The sequence below is a fragment of the Cygnus olor genome, chromosome 12 (genome assembly GCF_009769625.2).
Source record: "Cygnus olor isolate bCygOlo1 chromosome 12, bCygOlo1.pri.v2, whole genome shotgun sequence".
In the NCBI taxonomy this organism is placed as follows: domain Eukaryota; kingdom Metazoa; phylum Chordata; class Aves; order Anseriformes; family Anatidae; genus Cygnus; species Cygnus olor.
Window position 1 is genome coordinate 8616200 of NC_049180.1, and position 21203 is coordinate 8637402.

General features: G+C 34.1%; 1 long non-coding RNA gene across 1 annotated transcript; it reads left to right on the forward strand.

Moving 5' to 3' along the window:
* Positions 1-7416: 7416 nt before the first annotated feature.
* LOC121076871 lies at positions 7417-21090 on the forward strand. The gene is made up of 5 exons (XR_005823771.1): positions 7417-7520; positions 11433-11606; positions 13754-13869; positions 14430-14492; positions 19909-21090. It is a non-coding gene; the product is annotated as an uncharacterized LOC121076871 (long non-coding RNA).
* Positions 21091-21203: the final 113 nt, after the last annotated feature.

Genomic DNA, 21203 nt, shown 5'->3' on the forward strand with positions numbered 1-21203 from the left:
AGACTTGAGATACTCAGAAATTTTTTTCAAATCCTTCAGCAAGTTTTTTACTATTTAGTGAGTTCAAAACATGGTTCTCATTAACCTGAGCAGTAGTTTGTTCATTTCTAGAGTTCATAAGGAAAGAATGCACAGACATCTTTGCTGCTCACATAAAATAATATTAAGAGACAGAGGGGGAACCGGGCATGTGGCTGTATTATAACTGTACACCAAGAAACATTCCAAAAGATCAGGCTAACTTCTAAATGTTCTTGTCACAATGTTTGGAAATAGATCTCCAGATTAATATATATGGCTACAATTGCACTTTTTTTTAGAGTCCTTCTAGACCTTGAAATTAAGGACTGAACTATTCTGCTGACAAAAATTTTATATTACATTTAAATTGTGTATATATATATACATATATATGGAAGATATATATATATATACATGTTTTACAGAGATGCACAAATAATAGCTGTCTTTAAGCTATGTGAGACCATTGTTCTTAGAATTAATATGGCCCGAAAAGGAATAATGACAAGAGAGTTATCAATTGGAGAGCAACCAGAAGAAAATAATGCGAAAAATTAGAGATTTAAGACACACAAACTGCAAGGAAAGCTTCTGAGAATTGGGGGATGCTTAGTCTAAAGAAATGTAAGGGGATAAGTAATTCTGACCTTCAGGCACATAAAGAGATGCTGCAAGATGTGTATAAGATACAGAGGAAAAGGCATAAATCGAAGGAAGAAAAAAATAGGTTTGGACACTAAGATAAAATTTTCAGTATTAAGGATAAGTTCTTGGTAAATTAGCATGAAGAGTAAAATGTATTGCCTGGCAGACTGACATAGGCAGATCTCCTCCCTAGGCTGTGGCAGGTGTAGAACATGGTCAGCATTACACATTGGCTTTTGCCCATGCAATGTTGTAAATCTCTAGTTCTGAAGTGTCCTGAAATGTTATGTTTTAAAAAAAAAATGTATTTATTCAAGAGTGGACAGCCTCTCCTTGTCATCTTCAGTGTATCGTACAATCATATCTGTATTTTCATCTCCGTATACAAGGATATGCATATCTGTGCTATTTTGCCACTGATATGCATAATATGTGTTGCATCCCCTTTGTATTTGGTAATCATCAGCTGATAAAATATAACCATTTGTCTTAAATTCAATGTTAGGTGTTTGGGAGGTTTGGAGGTGGTTGTATAGATGCTTTAGATGATTCTTACTGATTTCCTATGTAAAAGAAAACAGTAGAACCAACAAATGAACAAAAAGTCAATCATTTTTCTTGGTTCATGGCAATTCAGCTCAGACTGTATCTCCAGAGTTAGACCTTCTGATACAAGATGAAAACTTCTACTCTGTCCACAGAGTTGAGCATTTGTTGTGTTCTGCGAGTTCATCAGCTGCTACCCCTAATGGGTTTAGGAACTAGGAATATTTGCTAAGGCCTTGACTGTTTGATTTACTGCACTAAAATGACATTGATTTTTCTGCAGGATGAAATAAGTCAATCGTTAGTGGTTAAAGATAGAATACACTATAAGCAAACGTTATTTGATTCTGGGTTTTGAGAGAGATTTTTAGAGCAAGTCAGTATCAAGAATTAGACTTACGGCTTCAGGACAATATGTATTTTAAATGTTGTTTGTTAATTTTTCAAGGATTAAAGAGAAATTTATATTAACAGGCAACATACAAAACAAAGTATATGAGTCATATTGTGGTCTATAATAATAATAAAACATACCCTTCTTTAGAGCCAAGTGGGACTAAATGTCTCTGAAACTACTGACTGAAAAATCTGATTTAGTCATGCTATAGCAACGTTACACAAGCAGTGTTACAAAAGCAATAACAACTTTGAAAGAGGAAAAGAAATACAAATGCTCTTTAAACCTCTTCTCCACCAAGAGAAGTTGAAGTAAAATATAACCCAAATGAAAGGTCTAAACTTAACATTTGTCATTTTTGGTATAATTCAGTCAGATTTGGAAGATTACATCATCATATATGTACCTCATCCTAGGTCTCTAGAGCCAAGAACACGAAGTCTAATATTCAAAGCTCATGAGCTAAGCAGAAAACAGGCAAAGAAAAATAAGGTTCGTTTCATTTCTCCTCCTGGTATAGAAAGTAGGAAAAGCAACTGAATGCATTACTATAAAACAAAAAAAGTGAATGTTTCATTTAGATAGTATTGAAATGAAATATTTTAGATTTTTTTTCTGTTTCAAATAATTCAACTGAATTATACTGGGAGACTAAAATATGACTAGTCAGAAGGAAACAGTGTCAGACCAGCATATAAATAAGTGAAACAAAAAACAGTGAGAAAAGTAAGTGAGCAATTTCTGTTTGATTTAAAGGAGATGCTACAGGCTACAATATGTGGCCAAAGTTTATGATATCTTTGTTCTGTAATTAATGACATAATTTTCTGAGAAAAGATTGCTCTAATTCTGATATAACCTCATGGTGACACCGCTTAGAGGTCGTACAGTTAGGTGTATATACAGCTCCTATTGTGCAGGGTGTTTTGTGTTTGTTTCTTTGCTTTATGTTGTTACATGTGTTATGAATAGATTTTTTTCATTATTAACCAGTTTTCTTTTCAGTTGGGAGGAGATAGAGTTTGAAAAATATTTTCAGTGAGTCATTTAGAGTTAATTTCAGTGAGAATCTGAACTCCTTTTAACTATTAGCAAATATGCAACATTGCTCCAGGGTTTGTTGTTTCTTTCATGTTTGGTTTGACCAATCTGATATTTTTCTTCTTTGCTGAATAGCAGAATTGTCCCTGTTGAGTTTTTCAGGTCTTTCCAGTCCCTAGATGTTGAAAACTCCAGAGAATGATTCATGATGATTTCAGTGCCTGGTAGGACAGAAATTTTTATTTATTTACTGGTAGATTCTGTATGTTTACGTCATTGCTAAATGGAGGCCAGATTATTTGGTCAGTCATGCATGAAAAGAGATGGTTGTTTGATTTAATATTTTGGTTAGGGATTGTTTTGCAGAGGAAGTTATTTTGATTGCATGGCAAAGTGATTTATATCATGATCTTTGAGGTTACATAGCAGAATTTACTATCATCAGCAAAGTCTTTTTTTTTTTTTTTTTCCAATTGGAAAATTATAGTAAAATCAAGACTGTATTTTCCAAAGGGTAAATCTTTAACAGAAAGTACACTGCTGCTTTGGAGAAAAGCATATCTGTTTGAACTTTCTTGAATCTATTGAGCATTTAAGATTTTCAAAAGCTTAAATCTCAGTTAGTGAACATAATTTTCAACAGTGCTCAAGATCACCCAAACTTTATTGCTGACAAGAATCCTGAAAATTAAGATTATTTGTAGATTTAGTCATGCAGGCTGTGGAGCCCTGCTGTAAGGTGCTGTGTTCTCACCTTCACCCAAAAATGGTGGTGGCTGAGAGTATGTATTTTAGTGGAATAAATTTTGATAGGTATTTTACTCTTATTTGATTTTGATAGCATTTTTGAGATTTGTCTAGGGGAATAAGATTTAGTATTACTGGTTTATGTCCATAATCTTATTATTGCTATCATAAACCATCAATAAAGGCTTTTTTTTTGAAATTGTACTAGCAAAAAATGTGAGAAAAAGGCTAAAGAAATGAATGAATGGAGTAATTAAAGTGAGTATCTGAGAATAAAATAACTGTATCATTGAGGAATCCTCAAATAAAATCTTATCAAAAGTTTTATGGACAAAGCACATATTAACTGACAGTTAGTTCCCAGGCTTTGTTTTTATAACTTTTAACACTAAAACCCATCAAAGATGTAATACAAATCACTAAAGTGTTCCAAGAAGTAGAGTTGCAATTATCTAAATTACAGAAACAAACCTAGCATAAAGCATTTGCCTCTGTCCATGCTTTTTTTTTTTTTTAATAGCATTCCTCAAAAGCACTAGCAAGTGTCACTGCTGATAATAGCACTCCTCCCTATCCCCACACACCCTTTTTTCCCCACTTTTTGCCTCTACTCAATCTCTTGAGGCAACAGAGCTTTGGGGACAATGCAGTTTGGTGCTGCACACTTGGAAAATTGCATTAGTGGATGTTTATCACTCTTCAATACTATTTACATTATGAATTTAGTAATATAATTCTGAGGGTACATTATAGGTGACAATGCTAAGCTTACCAGCTTACAGACTCTGAGGCAGATAATTACACACTGTAAGGCAGAAGCATCTCCTCTTCGGAGAGTGCTGGAGTACCTCTATCATGCAGAGAGGCAAAGAACAAATCCTCCATGTTCAGCATGTCCTACATTTGCGGGTAATTGATACAGGTATATCACTTACTGGTAGAACCTATTTAGAGATCACAACCTCCCTAGACTGGAGTTGAAAAGTACACCATGTTGCTCTCTATTTAAAAAATAATAATAATATTAATCTTTCTCTAAGGTGACATACAGCTCCTGGTGCAAATACTTAGATTGGACTGTGTAGGCAGGATCTGGACTACTAAGAAGATATTGTGCGATGATTATTTCAAACTCTGCTTTGCCTGTCTCCATTAGTTTTTTATTTTTCTGCTGCCTGTTAAAGGAGAGCCAGATCTGAAGGTTATATTCACTTACCCAAATGTCAAGTTCTGTGTGAACAACTGAGCTGACATTTTTCTCTATGCTTGGTAAAGAATGATCCAAATGTCTGACAGTAGTGCTATACCAACTGTATCCCACTAGCCATGTTCAGACATGAAAGCTCAATTTGGTCATTGTCTCAGAAAGTTGATAAAGACCTGAAACTGGAAAATGTTAACATAATAGCTTGACATTTTAGTGTTCTTTTTTTTCTTTCTTTTCTTTTTTTTTCTTTTTTTTTTTCCTGTTTGGCCTGGATTGGAAGTGATTTCATGGATTTAAACTAAGGGAAATATACTATTACTGAAAGATTTAATAGACTACTGCCACTTCAGCCTTTTCTTGCACACTCATCTTTTAGCACTATATAAAGCCCCCTATTGCCAAGAATTATTGCTTTCAAAAAGTGAGAGGTGATTCTCTCTTTAATGCTCAGAAATTTATGGTGTGTCAGATTCCCAGAATGACATGAGTCAGTAGTATCTAATCAGAGAGCTAATCAGCAGCCTATAACATTTATATCCAAACATGTAAACTCAAGGCAGAACAGTTGTTAAAACCTATCTTTTATGTATGTTACTTCAAGTATTTGATGCTTTGGTGAAAGGAAATTTCTTGGCTAGATGCACCATGTTCCAAATATTATCTTAGGCAGACACCAACAAATACCTCAATATCAGTGGCCTGAAATATGTCAGCTGTCTAGGGAGGCACCTTCAGCTCCCAAGAGATTAATAGGATTTGTGCAGAACTGGAATCGTGCTCTGGATCCAAGCCAGCTCTGTGGGCATGCACTCCAGAAAAAGTCATGTGTGTTGGTCTCTCTTGCTCCAACTGGACTAAATGGTGGGGAACACTGAGTGTCTTAATGACTCAGTGGCCTAGGACAATGCTGTTACTGGCTGGAATAACAAATATAAAGGAGTGCAGAAGACAGGAAGGAGACTCATTTCACATGTGGTGCTTTTAAATATTATCAGGGTGTTTCTCTCTCTATTGCAGAGTGTATGCCAGACCAGCACAGTTGACGTGTGGTATTTTGTTTAATAGTATACAGACTGAAACTCTTGCCTAGTTAAGGAGCCCTAGAGATTATGCTTCATTTCTCCCTTCTGCATGAGACTGTATGCCAATTCTCAATCTGATAACAACCCAAATATTTAAAATACTTTAAGTTATCTTTTCAACATTTTTCCCCCAAATTTTTGCAGTTCTTTTAGGTTTACTTGGGTTTGTTTTAAAGAAGAAAGTTTATCCAAAGCACTGAAAAATGTAAATAATTGTCCTGGAAAAAATAAGAAGCTGGTAAACAGAAATCAAGACCAAGTGCTGCTTAGCCAAACTCTCATAACAAACTAGGCACTTCCTGGGAGAAGGTAGCGCAACAACACATCTCTCACATTCTCTCTCTCTGAGCTTTATTACTCCTTGACATACCTTGAATGTGCTCTCAGCCTTGTGTGTGGATGCTTTCATATTAGAGGTAAAAGTAGAAGCCAATGACTCTCTGCCTGTCAGTCACTTACAGACCATGATAAAATATCACATCACCCCTGGCATGCTGTGCTCCTCTGAGATCTTCCCTTCTCTTCCCTTCCTGAGTGAGGAATAAGGAGCTGCCATTTGCATTTCCATCATTGCTTGTCTTACCCAGGTAGACAAAGCAGCTGGCATCAACTCAAGCTTTCTGGGCCTTCTTTTTAAGTGCTATGGCAGCAAGAAAACGTTAGAAACATTGTCAATTACAAGCAATACAGAGTCTTATTGGAGAAGAAAAAAGTTGCTAATGTTACTTTGAATGGAACTGGTCTGTGCTGCTGTGATTGCTGTGATGACTGGATGAACTGGAGCTCAGGAACCAATTTATTTTAAAGCTCAGAAAACAAGTCTCTGTCTGTGAGAAAAGTTGTTGAATAGAGATCTGCAGTAAAAAAAAAAAAAAAAAAAAAAAAGTAGAAATCCTGGGTTTCTCCTGTTAACTACTAAAATCCTGTAAACAGGAAATACTTGGAACAGATTTTGACACTGAATTGAAAGCAGAAATGTGGACAAAACAGTTCTAAATTTTGTTGTTGTTGTTGTTTATGTTTTTTTACTGGAAACCTCTAAAGAAAAACATCCTAGCCTTTTTTTCTCCATTTGTGAGGCTCACGAGGGAAATCACATCATCCAAGCCATAGGAAGACATGTATTGCTGGGATATCTGTGAGAGGATATTCAAATCATGACTTTGACAAAACCGGTAGTTTAGCAACCTTTTTTTGACATGATCATATTTTGCTGTTTAAAAACCTGCTTGTACCTAATTAGATACTCAATTCATATGATTGACAATAGTTATTTGCTTACTTTAAAAAATAAGCAAATAGTTTGACAAGACAAGAAAGGAATGAAACTAATACTTTGTGTCACTGTTCATGAAAAACAGGCTGTAAACATATAAAGTGTTCAGACAGCTAATATCTATCTGATATATCAACTGAGACTTTTCATTGCAAGTACTATATTTCTGTGCTTCTATTCAGAAATTACCCACATATAATTCAATTTTTGAGTCTTATTTCGTCAGTGAATATTTTAAAGACATGTAACCATACCTTTTACATTTCTGGAAGATTGTTTCTAGCAGTTCCTCTGATTTTCCATGTTTGGTATTTCTTGTTCTTTCTTTAATTTTTTGTTCATGTCGTTGAGCACTGTTTGCACTTTTATGTAGCATATATTAACTATAACTATATATATAAATGGTTATTAAATTTATAACTATATATTTAAATTTAATATATGGGATACATTTCATGAAGGAAACCCATACGAAATTGAGGGATCAATGCATATGCCTCATCGTAGGTTATACGTTGGATATCCTGTTGATCTGAAACATCAACAAGGATCTAGCAGGTATGATGCAGAACTTGGAGAAGATGCATGCCATTTGGATCAACAGCTTTAGTCTAGGGATATGTCAGGGCATCTGAAATGGCAATCAGCACCTATGTTTAGAGCATTAAACTCAGCCTTGGAGTTTTTCTGAAAGGAAAATGGAAGTGCCAAAGGTATGCTTCACTGATCATCACAATGTACAGCAACAGCCTTATATTGACTCTTAACTGATATAGCACAATTCCCATCTTGCTCAAGAATTTAAACTACTGAAAAAAAAAAAAAGGAAAAAGAAAGCATCAAAACTGTAGTAAGGCCCATTCCTATTGTCCATTCTTTCTTTTCTGCAGATAATTTCACATGTTTATATTAACAGGAATTCATGCCACCATTTTTCTCCAATGTCTTTTGTGGAATTGTATTTTGCCCTCTTTTTTTTGTATTTTGTGTGCAGCCTTGCATTTTAAAACCTTTGTTTTGGGCTTGAACTGCAGGTTTGACTCACCTAGTTAAAATGCCCTGCTTAAAATACAAAGAGTACATGAAAGCACAAGTAGTTAATTAGGTTGCATTTTTATGAGAAAAGTTCAAGGGATGCTTAGCCTAAAAGTTTTGTAGACATAAGCAAAGGAACAGCACCACTTCCTACAGTAAGAACAGCCTTTTTTGTACTTATGCTGCTTCAGCACTTTTTGATTAGCTGGTTTAATTTTGCCAACTAAATCTCAACCTCCAGCTTGCTCTCTGTAGCCACAGGCAGGATCTGATCTGTAACCTTTTTTCTGTTCTTTCACTCCAAAACCAGGCAGCTAAAATGCTATTAGAATCTGGTGCCAAAGTCAGGTTACGGAAATTGCTCTCTAATCCACATAATGTTTTAATATACTAGATAAAATAAGAACTAAATGTATTTTCAACAGTTTAGCAGTAATATGCAGTGATACATGTCTGGCGAGTGAGTGTCTCAAAGTTGAAGAGACACCTCCGAGAGAGCTCTTGGGTTTGCTCCCTGCTGAGCTGACATTCTGCTGAGGTTCAGCAGTTTTTGAAGACTCTTCTCATTTCACAGGCATTAGGCTGTATATGTCATGGTAGGCAATATTCCCTAACAGTTCTGAGTGTGCTATAGTATTGCACAGGGGATTAAATTTCTTATTTTCATTTCTAAAGGATGCAGGTGAATTGCATCATATAGGTGCTTTCTCTGGTTTGTTATTATTTATATATGGAAAGGTTATTTAATATGAAAGAAGGCTATTTAATAGCAATCTAAAAAATGTACTATTTTCAGCATGCATAGTATTACAAATACTTCACTACGGATTTATTTATTATTTATTTATTTTGCATAAAAAACATTTCTCAAAATTAGAAAATAAGTTTCGTTCACCTCATACTGAACTAAATATGATTGGTGTCTAAAATACCTGGACTAAATATTTTGAGTGGGTATATCTTATTTGCTGGCATGTAACACTGTCACTATCTTCACCCTTATAACTAGGACTGGGATTTCTGTACTATGTTATATGAGAGTGAAGCCTGATGTTGTGTTTTGCATAAGAATAAGTGAATAAGAGAACAAATTCCCATTGATTTTGAATTGCCTCTGTGATAAAATGGAGAAGTTACAAAAGTTTTTCCTTCAAGAAGGGATATACTTGTCATCATTTTTCAGTATAATTGTGCTTGAAAATTGCTTTTGTGCTTGTTCTATCTACGGTGTTTGTAATTAATATTCCATAATGTGTAGGAAACCAAAATACCTTTGCTAACAGCTGGATAGTGTGTACCTGAATTTCTGCCATCTGGTCCTACTGTCTTAGCTAATACAGTGGCCTGAACTTACCATAAACCCAATATTCAACGGAAATTAGAGGAAGTAGCAGAGAAGACAAGTGGAAGAGAGAAGGAAAAAAAATACATACAGCAAGAAATGTAATTTTATCATTAGCTATTCATTTAAAATACTTTTCCAAATTCTGCATACGTTATGTCACATTCAGTATTTAAAAAAAAAAAAAAAACACTATTTTAATATGCTAATAGATTCAAATGTTAATCAATACTCTATCTTAGTCCTTTGCCCTTTCCACCCTAGTCACTGAAATATGCCAGAACCCTTACCCGTACATCCCCACCTCAGCTTTTATCTAACTAACGTGTTTCTGTTGCCTAGATACAACTGGAACACGTGAAAGAATGCTACAGAACTGCTGTCAAGATGGCCATTTTATTACAGTGATTTATAAATGGATTATCTGTGAAAATGGCTCAGCCTTTTATGCAAGCACCCTACAGAGGCAGACATAACTCTAATTGGCTGGTCTTGACAACAGGTCTTGCTTTCCTGTAATTTTACAGCAGTAGGCAGATGCTTACCTCAAATGACAGCAATCTAACCAGGAAGAATTAGCCAATTTCTAGTAGTGTTAACCTCCAAGTGTATTCATGCATTTTTCTCCTGTTCTTTGTCTCAGATTCCTTCGTGGTATCTGACCACCTCAGCTCAGAACCATATTTTCTTCCAATTCTCTTTAACAAGAGGGAGCAATGAGGACCAACGAATTGCCAAGGCAGAAAGAAATTGTTGCAACTGAAAACCATGGACCAGATCTTTTCTTTCTGCCTTGCAAAACAAATACTATATTGAAGTCAAAGTTTCAGATGGGTCAACATTTGTATTGCAAGCTGTTGCTTGCCTTATAGCACATGTTAGTGTGACTTTTCAATTATTAATCTCTTTTGCAATGCTCAGCCCTTTCTGCAATGAAAGGAAATTAGCTCAAAACAGTGTGATAAATACTCTCACTTAAATAATTTTTATTTTCTGATTTTTTCCTATAACTGTTTTGTGAGAAATGCAACCAATTATTATCCGTTAGACAGCAGATTGGCCAGATTAATTCTTCAGATAAAGAATTTCTGGAAAACTCTCTAGAAGAAAGGAAAAAGACAGTCTTACAGCAAGGAGTGTGTCCATTTTCTTTCTTTCAGCAAATTCACTGAATAAAAAGTTGATGAAGAAACAAGCATTTTCTGATTAAAAATGTAGATACGAGGCCACTAGTATATGACATTTTTCACCACAGATTGGAAATTACTATTTATCAAAAGTAAAAACAGGAACTAGTGATTGCAAGTGTCAAAAGCATGTTTTCTGTTTTTATTTTCTGGCATTCAAGATCTAGGATTATAACAATTATTTTCTTAGCAGCTTACAGAATTGATGTATTGTAACAATTATAGTGTTAAGAAGCACATCTCTAATAGCAAAATGCATTTTTTTCTAGTTCTTGTATTTAATCTTTGGAAGGGTTGCCAAGCTGAAGTTGTTGCAGAACTCCATTTTCATATAAGAATAGTTAGGGTAGTGCATTGAGCCCCTTTGTTTATGTGTAACGGCATAACACGGTATAAAAACACAGGTACAAAATAGTAAAAGTAAATGTTAGACATTGTGATTCTTTAAAAGCTACCCACTGAGTAATGTAAGAAAACTAGAAATTCTGTTGTTATTCTAAAAAAAAAAAAAAAAGTGTTTTTTAAATACTTTAGACAAAGAAGTGTCTCACAAAAAAAAAATTACATCACAGCCTGTTTCAAAAAAATTTTAGTTTAGAGTCTTGCAGTGTTTTCTTTCTAATTCTCACAGCAAAGTAGACTGCACCATTCTAGCCTTTGTATAATTTGTTTTTTTGTATAATTGTGCAGAAAGATTATTTAAGCATTAGGAACTTTAATTATGCAGAAGCTTTACTGAGGGATTTAAATAAAAGATTTGTGCATATCATATCACAATGAGCAAAGTAAATATATTTCTTATGGTTGTATAAAAAATACTGAGGACAGGAGACGTTAATCAATATGACCATTTGATGCAATCGTAACTACACAGTGACCTCTTTTTTTTTTTTTTTTTCTCCTCAGATACATTGGAACAAGAATTTTTAAAACACTTTTAGCTCCGTATAGATTTCAGTCTCTTACAGAGGCTGTCATCTATGTTGTACTGCTAAGGAGTCCTGAATACAATAGGAATGATGTGGCAGATCAGTGACCACATCTGTTTCAGTCTGATTCTCCAATGGCTTGCAACCCAAGGTAATGTGCTAGCTGTTCTGTTCAGACGGGTGAGACATGTTTGTCAGCAGTTTAAAAAAAAAAAAAAAAAAAGTTTTGAAGAAAAGAGCAAAAGACAAAAAAAATCTCTTGAATCTCACCTCAATCCCTTGAATCTCATCTCTTCTGGAAAAGTTTCATAAAGTCTGAACCTCTTATGCATCCCATAGGAGTTTCAGAAAGCCACCCCTCTTAGGGTTCTAGCTAAGGCAAGGATTACAATGTTATGGATCACAGATATTATAAGTGGGATCACAATCTGACAAAACTGTACTGCTTATTTTAGTTTTGGGGATCACCATAAAAATGTGTTGTAACTGGAAGCAGTCTAGAATCAGATCATCCAAGGCACCAGAGACAAAGCGAGTGTCAACTGTAAACACCTCATAGTTCACATAGCATTCCTGTTAAGCCCCTCTCCTTTAAATTTATACATAGGGGAATATACATGCATGTGCTTTAATCCTAATTCAGCAAGTATTTTTAAATGTTTCTGCACATCTACTTGTGGTTTTGTTATACTGAAGTATTATGTGTGAAATCCTGTCTCGATGACTTTGGAAAAAAAAATCATTGATTTTAATTAGTCTGAGAGTTTAACCATACCTACTAAATGGTGTGAGTTTAAACATACAACCCTACTTTTTGCATATGCCCATTTGAAACTTACTTCTATGTATGTCAAGAATGATTCATTCATAGCTGAGTAATATTATGAATAACTTTAATGAGTTTGTAAGCAACACTCAGTTTAAAATTTTAACCTGTATATTCTAAAATAAAATATAATATATGACGTGTGAAGGAGATGTATTATAATCAAACATTTGTTTATACATTGCAATTAATAAGCACTGACACAATTTGCCATAATGACTTCCAGAGGGTAGTGCTGTGCCACAAATCCATTAATTCTGCAGGAGGAGCAAAGGAGGCACATTGATTTCTTTGTATGCCATGATTATAGCCTAGGAAACTATTTTTGACTAAACTATTCATTAAGTTGTTTCATTTTCATCATTCACAAAGAACAACCCTGGTACTATAGTGTGTTCTTGCTTCTTACAAACAGTGGGAAAAAAATGCACAGCATTCCCATTTAGTTATGGTGATAGACACAAAATAAACACACTTCCAGCTTTCCTTCTTCATATTCTCTTTGTTATAAAACTGTATTTTACTGACTGCAAAAGTTAAAGGAAAAAAAATTAAAAAACATATGAGGACAGATGATTAGCAGGAAAAAACAGTGAATTAAATCAAAAAGTACTTCAATCATAGCTCTGGCCTAAATTGGAATGAAACACCCCTAATTACAAGGAAACACTCTTTTTGCTAAGTGTAGGTTAGTACTGAGTCTTATTTCCAAGCAGAGCTACTCAGAGAAAAATATAAAATGCTGAAATAATAGTAATTTCAGGAGAAAAAGGTCTGCTTCTAGTTAGGATCTTAGCTATTACATAAATTCTGTCCAAGGGAGGATTAGGAGTAGTCATCCTGTATTTCTGATTTCTTTTTTTTTATTTAGTTTTCCAGTTACTGGGATAACTTGGCAAAGAAAACCACATGCATAACATGAGAGTGACTTTTTGTCAAATAATTTATTTTAATATGGGCAAAGATGAGGCAGCATTCCTTAACAAACAGCGTTTTGACTTTTGTGTGCTGCTGTTACAGAGCACAGTTACTGCAGAAAATTATGGGCTCTGTTAGTTGATTTTCAAAATGACTGTTTTTATTACCTTCATGGATTATAATTTATGGATTAAGCTAATTACACATAAAGTCTTGAATCTCAAGTATCTAATCATTATATTTCAACAACACTAAATATTATAGTTGAAAGCTGAATTCCTTTCCTTGAAAACTCTATTAAGCTATAAGTATGATCATTTCAGCATTTTAGGATTTTTTTTCTTTTTTTACTGTATCATAAGAACAATAGAATCAGTTATGGGCCCTAAATGTGTAAAGGTATATTTTGGGGTAATACTTCACTGCAGTTTGTAGAAGCCTGTAGGCACAGCATTGCCAAGGTTTGCTACCTCTAGCCTAGGTAGTTAGATTGCTTCTTAGTGATTTGTACATCACAGGGAACTATTTCCAGGACCATTTTTTTTCTTTTCCAGGAAAATGCTAGTATTGGAAAATTCCTTGTCATCTGCTGACACTGTGAAATATACAAGAGCTAGTGGTGTTTCTCAGTCCTCATGACCTGGAAAGAGGTCAAGCTTGCTCTGGACATGTAAGGAATTACCTAGTCTTTCTTCTGGAATTGCAAATCACTGGTCAACCTTTCCATAGCTACTGCAGTTCCATATGCCATTGAGCAGTTCATCTCTCACTTCTTTGGAAGTACTTCTTTTTCTTAAGTAATAGACCTACTATAAAAGAGGTGAATTAGTATGATGCAAATTTAGAAGAAAAAAAAAAAAAAGATGCTTCTGGAATAAATTTGACACAGTTAAGTTTTTTTTAAATCATAAGCCTGGTTTACAAAAGAAAAACTATCCCATTGTGCCATATTTCCAAAGCATTTTAAAGTGAATCACATCAAAATATAGTCATTACAAAGTGATTTCACAACAGAACCTTAAGGGAAAAGGTTTCTCTCTATAATGTAAATAGCTAATCATTTGCCACTGCAAAATGTATCCAAATTTCATTTCTGTGGTTTTTGCTTTGTTTATAAAAGTGACTTTCTATTCTTTCCCTCCAAAGAATATAACATTTAGTTTTAAAATCATCTGTCCAACGTACACTAATCTTACAGTAGTACAAATTTTTCTTTTGTTGCTTTCTCAGGATCTGCTATTTGATGGTTTGCTGCAGATTAGAACAGAACAACCATATGCCAAACAAATCCAGGTAGGACACTGCATTTAATACAATTTGTTTAAGAAAATAAAGTAGATTTAGGTCTTTTTTAAAGAGATCAGAGTCTTAGATAGAGGACTCTTCCCCACTGCCATACTATGCAAGTGCTTCAACTTCAAGCAGGCTCAGAAGCATTAGCACGTTGGACTCCTGTCATCTTCAACAAATTCACCTCAGGAAACAGCAAGAGGAATCAGTGGCAGGTTTGGGTTATGCTGCTGCTTTTTTTTTTCATTTTTCTTCCTTCCTCAATAGTTGATCTACCTCACCTCAGAATTACAGTCTAACAGCCTTTTTGCTACTGCAGGATTAAAGGCCAATGACAACGTCTTTCATATTTTCATCTCTCTTTCTGAAAAAGCATGTTTTAGGTGGTGAGAGTTTGTTGTGCTGAAGATTTTATGTGTATTAGAAGGCTTTTAGGAGGTTTTGTGGCTTGCAGTGTGTTTTCAGAAGAGAAACAGAGGTCTGGACCACTTTGTTATAACAAATGCATGTTGCATGATTCCCTCTGTGGAATGTCTCTGCCTGCAGTGTCATTTCTTACATAGACAAATGTAGGAAGTGTTCCTTTAAAATCACTGTTTAAACTTTTTTCCACATACATGGATGTTCCTGTGCATGCACTACACATTTTGACTGCTTTAACAAATGGAAGCAGAGGTATAATTGCCCTTGCTCAGTTTGGCTGTCCTCCAAAATGATGCAGAAAGTCACTTCTCCAAATTGTCCTTAACTGAACTATAAAAATATGTCCTGGAACTGGCTGTATAGGACCCATATGTATAGTTTGGCATATATTATTATTTTTCTGCACAGGAAGTATATTTCTGCATGTTTGTGGGAGGTATGCACAGGAAGCCATATGAAGAGTTATATTTCTATGTGTGGGATTACGTTTTTAAGGGAAACAGCATGTATGACCAGAATTTGTCTCCACACTTTTGTAAATGACTAATATTAATATATACTCTAGACATCAGAGACATATGATCTCGGACCATCTCTGAAAGAGGACATGGGAGAATTACTGATTAGAGAAACTTGTTTATCTGGGTAGGGATCAAAGGGGCAAAACGTAGTCCATAGCACTCACCATTTTTTAATTATAAACTCCAATTAAGTGACACAGAATAATCTTCAGCATTCCATCTGGCAGCTACAAGGAGAGAGCTAGAATAGCAGTTAACAACATTAATCAAGGCTTGAAGTAGACAGGTTCAAGTACTGCAGGCTTTGTTTAAAAAAAATAGTAGGGGACAGGCTTAGCCTTTGAATAACGTTCCAAAACCACTGCATACAGCACAAGAGCCTGCAACATTAACCCTTTACTCTTTCTTTAACCTTTTGAGCGCTGACATTTTCAGATGGCCAGCATACTGTCATTCACTACTATTTGCTCCTGTCGTACATGGGGTTAATACTGAAGCTTGGGAAAGACAGAATTATCACATGTTGTTGAAACACCCACCTCATGCCAAACACTAAGGGCCACTTAAGAAAAAATCCATGAATGTTATCCACATGTTAAAATGGTTTCAAAAAAAAACCAAAACAACCTTATTTCTTTTCAATTATTTTAACAACTGATACTGAAGATCACCAACCTATTTTTACATGTGATATGCTATATTGGAGACTATACAATATGTATCATTTTACTTTGTTTCTGCTCAAAAGAGAAATAGAAAAATATTTATATTGTCAATGAGAAAACTGTTAACACACTATATATATGGTATGTTCACATATAGCGGCACATACATTTATATGTGTACATAGTCAATAGGCATATTGACTACAAGCATAATAATTGGCATAATTAGCATTTCATGCAGAGGAAAATCCTTGACATCACTGTACAAGAAGGACTGTATGCTGTTGTCCTGGTCTGGTCAGTCTTTACCAGTACAAAAGAAACCCCACTACCATTCCAACCTGGCAACGCAGAATAGTCATAATAATAGGATAAGTTTACTGAAAGCATTTTTCTAAAGCTTACAAGTAGAGCTAGAAAAGGCATTTGTTAGCAACTTTCTTGAAAACTGTAGCATAAATGTATCAGAAATTTTCTATGAATTTGAGTCAATTTTAAGAAATTGTCCCAGTAAAAAGCTCTCCAAAAATCTAACATGGATTTTTTTAATTAGCTTCAAGTTTCAAAAAGATTGAATAATAATAATAATAATAACAATAATAGTAAAATAATAATAATAATAATAATAATAATAATAATAATAATAATATCAGATGCCTTGACTACTTAGTGCAGTTTAAATATCCTACATTGTTTGGTTCTTTTTCTTTCCAGCTTACCATGGAGCTGATGAGAAAAAAAAATAAAAAATGTTTGCACAATTATTTTTAGATAGTTTTTAGTTTATACTTCAAGTCATCAAGGGAGTTTTTTCAACAGAATCCTTGATGTCAAGAAAGGATGAAGGCACAAATCATTGAAGAAAACAGTCAAAAAATATACTGCATTACTTTTATATCTATCTTTACATACCACTGTTGGTATGTAGCGTTGGCTTGAATCCTCAGAAATAGAGTTAATAATTTCTGTAAGAACACATGTATTTCCAAGAAATGCTGAGAAGAAAATCAAATATGTAATAGATATTTGGGTGGATAAACTTTATTTTTACTACAGACTTAATAAGATGTAAAAATTTTGATTTATACCACATTAAACCTTTCGAAAGTTTATCCATTTGGAAGCTATGCTAAACGTACTTCATACAAATTTATATCGGAATTTAGTACAAGAGATTTCCCAGATAGAGTGGAAAACAGTACCATGTCCCTTACTTGGGAGGGAGTATTTTTTATTTTTTTTTGACTCCTGCTCTTCTGTAGATGTTTTGGTAAAATCAGATTACTTTCATCTGAATGGCTTATGGATTGAAAGCTTTTTGGCCCAGGCCAAACAGCAAGCTTGATCTGAGATTTTTTGAAGTATCTCAAGATTTTCAAAACATCATCTTTTAGAGGGATATTTAAAAGTGCCAAATGCCTGCCTAGTAAGCATCTGAATTAAACAGTTATGAATTAAGACATTGAAAAAAAAAATTGAGAAAATTACTTTTTCTGCATTGCTTCCCAGTGTTTGCCTAACCTCTTTGCAGAGTTTTCAACTATGTGTATGACCTCTGCTTTACTGAATATAGTTTCAACATACATGAGTAAAACACAGCCCAAGAGTTGCAGACACATTTTTATCAAAATGCAGTCTGTCTCATCTCTGAATGTGATGGTCTGACTACACAAAGGTATGCAAATAACTTAAAATTAATTCCCAGAGATCAGTAGTAAAGATCTGTTTCATTACGCTGTTATACTCCGCTGAGAAGTTAGGATTGAATAGTAGATATTCAATAGTTTTTGCTGTAATGGACAATAACAGGTATTTAAAAATCACAGTAAAATATCTAAACTATTTTGGATACGTTATACAGACTATTTCTGTGTTCCGTGCTGGCACATTGGTTAAGACTGGTAAAAGGTATTTTCAGAAGATACAGAATTGTAAAAATAAGCTTGAGGTTATTGTTTTATTTGGGCTTCTGAAATAGGAGAATAATTGGATTCATTTAAGCACTGCTAATGCCAATGATATAATTTAATGCTATGTAGTACAGTTTCTGCAGTTGCTAAAAAATAATAAAAAAAATAATCTAGCCATAACTGATTCTCTATTACTACCAAAAGGGAGTAAAGGAAAAGATCATTTGGACTTACTGAAATCAATGCAGCATATCTGTTGATACTGAAGATTAGGGTCTATAGAGCATTACTTCAAACATCTGGATTTTGAGAATCTTATGGACTAAAAATAATAATATTAAGCCCCTGAGGAAATTCCCAGGCAATTAAGGGATAACTTGATGCCAGAAAAGTATGAAAGTTCAGCTGAGGGTGAAACGTTTCTCTTCGATTCCCTTCTTTCTTCTGACTTTTGGCAGGTGAAATCTTTCATTATTTAAAAATTGAAATAGACAGAAAAACAGCTCCAGTATTATAGTATTAGTTAAATGTATATTATATTCCAAGCTATGTATAGGCTTTTGAGTCATTATGATTTTATGAATTTTGAGTGATTCTTAGGACATGGTATAAAGTTAGGCTTTAATTTTTCTAATGAAATGCAATCAATGCATTATTCAAAATTGTCAGAATGAAATTATGTTTACTGACAGGTTTTCCTTCATTGTTCCTGGTTTCTATGACCACAGCTAGGCCATGGCAGTAAATCATGTCAATACTGAGAAAAAATATTGGAGCCTTAGCAGGGTTCATATTATTTACTCATCTGAGTTGGAAAAAAAATAAAGACACATTCTGAGGGAACAGTACAAGCCAGATCCAAATTTTAATTTTAAAATGTTCCATCTCAGACAGTAAAGATTTTTGTCCAAGGAAGATAACGAGAATAATTTTCAGCACTTTGGGGGAAATTAGGTTTTATTACAGATACATAGATACTCTGAAAGCTAGTTTCGTTAGACTGCTATGCCCATTCAGAGGTCACCCTTCTGGTGGTGGGGCCATCCACAGGCTGAATCAGCTACAGCTGTACAGGTTCCTGCTTTAACACTTTAATTTCAATTGCCATTGCTGACAAACCAATCTTCTCTTTAAGTAAACTTAAGTGCAAGTAACCGCTTTCAAAGATAAAACAGACTGGTCAAGCAGAAGTGCAGTTTATGTGTGGAAGCACACTTCACTGGTCGTGCAGTACTGGTAGATTTCAGCCCTCCTGGATGACTGCTGTCACCTTCACTAGCACTCAGTTCAATTCCAAAATAAATAAGTGGGGAAGAAAAACAATTCCAACAGTTGTTTTTGGAACTGAATCAAAAGAAAAATATGAACTGTGATAGGAAAAAAATATATATATATCCTAAGAAAAACAGCACAGTATCTGAGAAATATATGAATAAATAAGAGTTTCTATACAGTTTGTTTTAACATTTTTCTACCACCAAATTCTCTAAAAATCAGCAGCAATTCACCAATTGTTTTTACTTTCACTTTCTTACTTGCCTGGATACACAGGCCAAATCTTTTTATGAGATAGCCATTCAGATGTAACCATTCCTCATTAAACAATATGGTCACCTGCTTGGGATTACATGCATAAGGCAACAATGTGATTTAACTGAAGGAAGTCAGCTGCCCTGTCTTAGCAACAGAATTCTTAATTTGATGCTTACGTGGGGTTTTTCATTAAATTCATTAATCTTCAATAATGTCTCGGCAAAAGAGACAGATAATCCTTAATGAAAAGGTCTTTTCTTAGGACCAGTTAGTTTAAAGGTATTGAGCTTGCATTAAAAGAAATTATGTTTTGAATTACTGTTATCTCCTAATTTCATTTCCTTTTTTTTTTTTTTTTGTTTCCCAGGTTAAACTTCACCTTTGCATGCTCTTTACTCCAAATATACACAAGATATTAGTTTAACTTCTTGATATACAGACTTAATCTCTTCATATTGCTGGAATATTCACTTTACTGAGCAGGAGTGAAATAAGCAGGTTTGAATGTGTCCTTTTGACACCAATGCAAAAGCATGCATAGGATGGTGCATCTAAATAGAAGAATTTTAATACATTTCACGTAATTATATTTCTATCCTATATCTTTTCAATTTATTCTTCTGGATTAGCAGGTTGATATTCTAATTGTTAGTATCACATTCATACTCATTACTACATGAAAGCTAAATGCCCAGCATAGTATCAAAAACAAGTGTGGATGAGAACATAGAAAGGTTTCTGTTGACCCAGCTGGGGTAGTTCTGTACAGGATCAAGATGGAAACACAGCAAGTAATTTAAATAACTAGACTGATATCAGTTGTATTTTCTCCTTGCAATATATAGTACTAATGTTGCATTGCATGATGAAATGAGACCAAAGCAATCAATTCCTGTCAGGTAAATTTAGCTTAATGTTTATCATGGGAAATCCAATAAAATGCTGTAGATATTTACAATTGAATATGAGGTTTACAAAATTATTAAATTATTGGATATGATCCTGTTTTCACTGTAAGGAATAATACCTAAGGATTTCAGTAAGACAGAATTTACTCATTCTGGAACCAGGCATATCTTTTGATTAGTTGTCATTCTATCTAAACTGGAGTTAAATAAAATTTAAGATGAAAAATACATAAAGAAACATGGGGGCATGACTCTATAAAGTTGCTGTAGGTCTTATTGAGTGTAAATACAGTAATTTGCTCTTTTGTATTGAACCCATATGAGTTTTGGCTGAATAAACAAATATTGATTCAGCAGTTGCAAAGGAATTTAAGCCCCAGATCTCAATCATAATTTCACTTTTGTTTTATATCGATGGATCTATTTCTGATAGATAGTGGAAAAGTCAATTCTTTGATTTAATGTGGTTAGAGTGAAGCTTGGGAGAGAGTAATTTGTCTCCAATTTGTCTGCTAAGCAAAGTTTCATGAAAGAAATGCTGGTTTGTTGAATCTATTTTCTTCAAAGTACAAACATGATGAAGTACAAACAAAAATGACAAACCTTTACCAAATCATTGCAGATTTCTAAAACAAACTCTATTAAGCTACAACTATTTAAAAATTACATATATATATATATTTATATATATATATATATGCCTATCTCTGCATGTAAGGGTATGTCTCCTTGTTTTAATGACTCACTCTCATTA